This window comes from Sapajus apella, unplaced genomic scaffold (genome assembly GCF_009761245.1).
Source record: "Sapajus apella isolate SASKATOON/1434 unplaced genomic scaffold, GSC_monkey_1.0 scaffold92, whole genome shotgun sequence".
Classification (NCBI taxonomy): domain Eukaryota; kingdom Metazoa; phylum Chordata; class Mammalia; order Primates; family Cebidae; genus Sapajus; species Sapajus apella.
Window position 1 is genome coordinate 2,694,590 of NW_022437032.1, and position 7,473 is coordinate 2,702,062.

The 7,473-nt window shown below is 39.4% G+C and overlaps 1 protein-coding gene across 3 annotated transcripts in view; it reads right to left on the minus strand.

The window, feature by feature from the left end:
• Window positions 1-7,473, minus strand: part of TSHZ2 (teashirt zinc finger homeobox 2) — a 513,539-nt gene that overhangs the window by 233,258 nt on the left and 272,808 nt on the right. The gene's annotated exons all lie outside the window — the stretch shown is intronic.

Below are 7,473 nucleotides of genomic sequence, written 5' to 3' on the forward strand. Positions count from 1 at the left end.
TCCCTGGCATGCCACATGTAACATAAGTGTTACTTATATATACGGATTGAGAGAGAAGAGTTTGCTCCCTCCTCTGTCTGAATGTCAGAACCAAGCAAATAGAATTCTTTGTTTAAAGGACTGCTGGAGAAGGTGTGGGTACAGTGATGGGGGGGTCATCTTGAGCCCACCAGTATTCTGCAGTTTCTGGTGATCATCAAAACAACAGTATCTCTCTCTTTTTTTTCCCCCAATTTCCTGAAGATCGTTTGGTTAACTGGAATGTTTTACATGTACCTCGGATGCAAACCAGGTGGGGTGTATCTAAACACTTAATACACTCTTGCTGCAGTTTTCTTGGGCCGGCGTTACAGCTCTTTGGACTATGAAACGGTTTCTAATCACATGTTGTGAGTTTCTCCACTTTCTGGTTCTCGCTCCTATCAACGCTTTGACCCATTTCTTCATCTGTCAATCTCAAATAGGAATGACTATCCCAAGCCTGACTAAAAGATCCTATCAAGACAAAAGAGGAAGTGGGAGAGAAAGCGTATTGTAAACCCATACTATACAAGTAGGGTTGATGAACAGTATCCGCATCACCTGGGAGCTTGTTAGAACTGCAGGCTCTCAGCCCCACCCAGAGCCTACAGAATGGCAATCATTTAACAAGGTCCCTAGGGGATTCATATACTCAAGAAAGTTTGAGAAGCTTGGATGTAAATTGCAAAACTATTAATTAGTAGAGAGATATTTAGAGAAAATCTGCTTCTCTATGCCTGTGTTCACCAATGTATGTGAAAAGAGAACACACCTTTGAGGGTTTTCACCCCCTGCCCTCTCCAGAGACCAAGAGATGAAATGCCTATGGCTTAGATGGTTGCTCCCAGTTTATAGTGGAAAACACCAACCAGGAGAGAAATAAATAGCTGATTCAAGAAATGATCCATTAAAACAGGGTAGATAAGGTGTTCCCTCAGCCTTGGGGTCAGGTAGACCTTGGTTTGGATCTGCTACTGCTTAGTGTCATCTTGGGAAAATTACTGAAACTTTCAAAGTCACAGCTTCTTCATCTGCAAAATAGGAATAATAATAGCATCTACTTTTTAAGATGCTTAAGAGTATGGCATGTGATAAAGTTTGTGAAATACCAAGGTGGCAGGGCTACCTCCCAACTTCTCAGCCCTGTTCTAGGCACTTTGCAACCACTGTACATCTGATCTTCAACCTGAACCCACAGATGGCTGAAATCAGTTGAATCTTGCATTCTTTGCTATCCCTAAATCTTATCCCAAGCCAACAGCTTTTAGATGGTATTCACAATAGATAAGAACCAGCTTTGTTTATGTGTCTTGCATAAGAAAAGAGCTTCCTCCAGTTTGGGATTTGTTATTTAATATTAAATCACTTGTACAAGGAGCCAGCAGTATGTGTGCCGGTAACTGCCATAGAAGTGATGTACAAACATCAAATAGCAAGTTATTAGGTCATTACCCATAATGGTAATGTCTGCAATCCTCAAGAAATAAAGCAACCCACCATCTGAGGGAAAAGGTCTTTGTTAGAGGCCTCGGGTTCTGTATTGAGAGAGGTGACAAATGTTTAAAGCAGAAGGTCTTCAAGAAAAATGCTTTATATTCAGCTACCTAGAATTTCAGTCTAGCGTATATTGTTATTGAGACATGTCTTGGTGACAATTTAAAAAAGCAGAGTGAGAAAATATTCATGGAGAAGGGTGAGAAGGGGACCACTTCATAAGCTTTTTGGTAGCTCCAGTTTAAAAATCATTATCCTTACATTATCCTCATACACAGAGAGTCACAAATCAGAAACAGAGGAGAAAACAAAGTGAAACAAAACAGGAACGCAGGAACTACACAATAGAACTGAGACTTTCCTAGCAAATTAAGATTTTTAGGTGTTGATTTTTCAAGTGGTAGCAAGTATTTTCAGCAAGGCATGCATGCTTATTTTCTATACATTGATTCCACATAAAGATATATAAACACACTCACATACATATAGTTCCTTCCAAGACTGGAGAGGTTTTTTCCTTTCCTTTCTTTCTTTTTTTTAATGCCAAGAAAAGGGACGGTGAATCATTGTCCAAAACGACCTTCAGAAAGTATATGTAGCTGCTACACCATCTGTATTTTTTCAGACATATATTCCAATTTTACTTGAAATAACATCATTAGCACAGCCATCCCACAGAGCTAGAAGGTGATCTTGTTTCTTTCTTGCCTGGCTTGAAGTCAAACATCTTTTCTCTTTTTTGGCAAATGCTGCTTCTCTCTCTGAAATATTTCATGCAGATAATGGATAATGACCACTTCTCATTGCCGTTTCTCGAAAATGTCTAACTGCATTAGCCAAGAATGGACAAATCTTAACCTGCTTTCTTTGCTAAGTTCATGGCTGTGACCACTTCCCACTAAGAAGAAAGAAAGAAGAAAGAAAGAAACAAAAAAGGAAAGGAAAGGAAAGGAAAGAGAAAAAGAAAGAAAGAAAGAAAGAAAGAAAGAAAAGAAAGAAAGAGAGAGAAAGAAAGAAAGAGAAAGAAAGAAAATCCAACTGTTTTCTCAGAAAAGCTACACTGGCACTGCCAAAAAGAAAAGTAAAGCTGGACTTTACTTTTCTAGAAGAATCACAGGAGTCTGAGGTGGGAAAAATTTTCATGTCATTGGTCCAATTTCTCAGTCAGGGAAGGGCTTCCTGGCCTTGGTATCCTTAAGTGGTTGAGATACTTGACTTTTCAACCTTTCTTCTTCATGTTAGACTCTCTACCAGCACAGTCATTGTGACTAGCCTGCCATGAGGACCACACTGTATGGAAACCATTTCTATTCCTTACACTTAGGAGCTGAGTGTGTTTCCATCACAGTACAATCTGATCAAATCAAAGGATTGGGGAGAAGTTTCAGTTTAAGTTTTTATGATATTCTTTCGTTTCTTCATCAATACTTCCGTCAAGTTCTGCTCAGCATGTGCCTGAACTTGCACGCAGTGATGACTCATACATGAGTGCAATGACCTGCCTGGTTTCCATCTCACTACCCCATCACTGTCCATTTCGCTTAGGACTTGAAAGCCAAAATTATCCTCCCTATTCCCTAAACTCATCAAATTCTTTCCTTCTTCGGGGGCCTTGAAATTCCATTCCCTCTGGTATATGACTCCCCCTTTTCCTATATCTCTTTCCTTTTAGTCTCATTCTTTTAGTTTAAGCTCCAACGCTCTTCTTCAAAGGGGTCATCTCTAATTACTATACCCTCTTCACGTACTCCTCCCAAATTACCCACAGCCAAAGTTATTTTCTATCTCAGCCCCCCCATTTTTCTTTTGTGTACCTTATTTCAATTTGCAATTGTACTTGCTATGTACTTGATTGTCCTCTAGGTAAGACTGTAAGCTCCCTGAGGGCAGGTCAAATCTATCTTGTTTGCCACTGTATTCCATTGCAATACAGAGCCCACCTTGTTCAAATAATTGTTGGAGATATGAATAAGTAAATGAATGATTGAACCCATAAGTGAATGAGTGATTGCATCAGTGAAGGATGGTTTTCTATCCAACCCTTAGATTCTATCTAAAACTTAGATTTTACTCATTGGTCCCAATTTGCTTTCAAGCCATAGAAAACAACAACAAAATATCTTTTTAACAGAATATTGCTTTGGATAGTTGAAGTGTCTATATGGGTTTAGACTCACAGGGTGGGTTACTCCCTCTGGGAAGCAGATGAATCAGGTACAGGTGTGATGTGAATTCAGGAGCCCTCAATTGTAATACCTTTTACTCTCTGCTTATTCTTGCCTTAAACACAACTTGGCTTATGTTCATCTGGCATGAGGCATAGCAAGAGCTTATCCCCTATAAGAATATAAAAACTTAATCTCTTATCTCGCCTTTGCACTTCAGGGTGAATGAGTTAATCAGATCATGATTTTTGGCAGCTGGTTTCTTCTAGAGAAGAAAATGGGACCCCTGGAGCTAGCTAGGTCACCATTGTACTCTTTACTGGGTAGTTCTGGGGTGATTTTTGTTCCCCAGGGGACATGTACCAGTGTCTGAGGACATTTTTGGTTGCTATACCTAGAGAAGTGCTGTTGCTGGCATCTGATAGGTAGAGGCCAGGGATGCTGCTAAACATCCTATAATGCACAGGATGGTCCTTACTCAAAGAATTATTCAGCCTCAATACATCCATAGCTTAGAAATGCTGCAAAGTCAAAGTCAGCTAATGCTTTGGGAACTTATGACAAGAAAGGATGACATTCATGCCCTTTCTAGTTGTCAACGAAGCAGGGGTCTGCACAGAGAGGAACGCTCTGTTATTAAAAGAGAACTATTAGGTTGCTACAAAAGTAACTACTTTTAACGGCAAAGAGAGCAATTACTTTTGCACCAGCCTCACAGAGGAGAAAGTGTGTGCACCACCCTCATGGGTGTTACAGGGTGGAAGACAACGAGGTCAGCAGCAAGCCCACCTGGGTCCAGCTCTCATCTCTGCCATGTCCTGCGTCCTGATCTTTAGCAAACTAACAACCTGTGTGGGGCTCCGTCTCTCCATCTATCAGTCGGAGATAATAATATACATGCCTCAAAGATAATTTTGAAAATTAAGTGAGATAACTGGAAAGAAGTCAGAACGCCTGGTAAAAATAAACACTCAGTGTGTCCCCTCTCATTACCATCACAAGAACAAAAACCTAGTCATGAAGAATCATGTTACGGAGCCTGATTTCTCGGGATTTTTTTGTATTTACTTTTTCAAGTTTTGGCTGAAAAAACATGTTGATCAGGCTCCGAGCATTATTCCCAATCAATTCCTTCTGCATTCATTTAAATCCCCTTATCAGATTGAGTATTTTTATAGTATGAGAAACAAACAAATAAAAAAGTTAATGATAAAAGGGATTAGCATTTATAAACAACTCCAGAAACTCCGCCAAATAAATCCTGACCTATTTCAGTTTTTAATTAACTAGGTTAGCTTTTAAATGAGCCAACTTATATGGTACAGCGAGTCTGAGCTGGGCCAAACCCACACCACACAGTTACGTGAAGCTCTGCTTGGAAACGACCCAAATTCTGGAAGATACATAGGTCTGGGATACATAGGTCTTTGATCTTTTTGAATTGACAGTTTGGATAATCTAATGGAAAATTCTCCAGGGTTTTTTGACCCTTAGATTTAGGTTAGGGCTAGTTTAAGAATGATATTGCCAAGGGTCGTCATCTTTTCTCTGTCCCTACTTATAGACAAGATGGGTAAATAGGAAGAGGCTTTAGGTCACTTTATCAGCATTGCTGGCCATTGTCCCAGGACAGGAAAGTTGGGGAAGACAGCACTATCTGTGATTTTTAATATTCCTAAATGTTGAACACCAATAGATGGTTCATAAGACAGCCAGGTGTCTTGTTCTTGATATTCTTTCTGGCTTTTTATCTCTGTTTCATTTTCCTTTTGGGGGTTATTTTCTTTGCTTTTTAATTTTTCTGATGTTAGTTCTCAGCCAGTTCTCAAACCACCCTTATAAAAGTCAAACTCTCCTAGAAGATAACATTATCTATCTATCTGTCTGTCTGTCTGTCTGCCTACCTACTTACCCACCCACCCACCTATCTGCACAGTTTAGCTTATTGTTTAATTTGCTTTTGGGAGTAAAAGGTAATTTTTCTTTTCTTGGAGAAATTACCAAAAACAAAACACAGATCTTTCTTTCTGATCTGGAGGAGGATTACTAGGTGTGGGTTGACTTCCTGGAAAAGCATCTTCTTATTTGCAGCTTCTAACACTTCTGAGTGACCCTTAGGAGATACAAAGGGAATTTACAGTTATACCTAAAAATCAAGATTCAAAGAGGGCATTGGTAGTTACTTATAAGCATTTAAAAAAGGAAATGTGCTAATTCTTGAGCAACAATAAAGAGATCATTAGTGTTCTAGGGTACATCATGGGAGACACTATGGGTGCTTTCCAATCTCTTAAGTGTTGGTGAGGTTGGCCCCACCCCAGGTCTATGTGTGCGCGCTGAATCATCAAACCCAATCACCTTTTCATAGTGTCGTATTTAGGTGGTTCAGGCTGAATCTAAGCCAATCAGTGATTGGCACTCTCAGTTTGATTTGATGGTTAAGAAAGTAAGGGATTTTACCTTTTGTTTTTCCTGTTTTTGTATAAGAACATATAATCTCATAAAATTCTGGGAGCTTCACTAGTATGAGGAATGGCAGCTGGAGAACCAAGCCAACATATATAAGATCACAGAGTCAAGAAAATTGCAACCTTGATCAAACTCTACCTGAAGTTTTTTGTCTTTGTACTTTGAAATTTCATGAACAAATAATTCCCTTTACTGCTTAGGATAGTTCCTTGCATCTGAGAGCTTCATAATATATCCAATTTGTATATGCACATTTTGTTACTTTACAAATTAGATCCATTTTTATAAATGTGTACCAGTTAGCCTTGCTGTGCCCTGACATTTTTCATGTTACATATTCTTTCTTTCCTTGGTGTATATATTCTTCAGCCCCTAACAATTATAATGGCAAAATATTATAATTTTTTGTTTGATAAAGTATAAGGCAATCTTTGGCTATTCTGTCCATTAATTTTAGTGATCCTCTGGTTAATGCTGTAAAATTTGGGATTGCGCTCACAGTCAAGCACCTAATTCATTGTTATTTATCCATTAGCGATTTCAAATTCCAAGGCCACTTCAATGGCATTTCCTCCCCAAGGTCTTCTCTACTACTGGACAAATCATATTGTGATTCTCGATCTCACCTCCCAGGTGGTAAACTCTTTAAGAACAAGGGAGCTATGAGTGTTTATCTTTATATGCCCAACACCAGGAGTTTTGAGCACACAGTAAGAACTCTATAAATGTTCTTCTTTCTCCTTGCCTGCTTTGTATTCTGTGACTATATAAGATCCTGCACATAGCCAGAACTCTAGAATCCTACTTAAATAGGACAACAGAGATGATGTTTATCCAAGGAGGGTCCCAGCTCCCTGAGAGGACACTACATTAGAGACACACTTGGTAATGTCCAACACACCCTTAATGACTCAGCTGGGGTGATTTTGCTCCTGGGGACATTTGTGAATGTCTGGAGACATTTGATTGTCACAACTGGGAGAAAAGGTGCTACCGGCATCTGTTGGGTAGAGATCCAGGATGCTGCTAAACATCCTCTACGGTGCACAGGACAGTTACAGGCAACAAATACAGAGACTTATCTGTTTCTTTCATTGCTTTATCTCCAGTGGCAAGTCCAGGTCTTCAGGTAACTCTTTCCTGTTTATATCTAACCACCATCCATTTCCTACTGTTGGCCATCTTGGCAGGAGTGCTGTGCCCTTCTATTTTTGCAACTTGGATGAATTAACAATTGAAATCACCCTCCCCTCCTGCTTGATGTTAAAGTAATAGTGTAGTTGTTTCTTTCTCTCTCTCTTTCGTTTCGTTTCTTTCCTTCTTT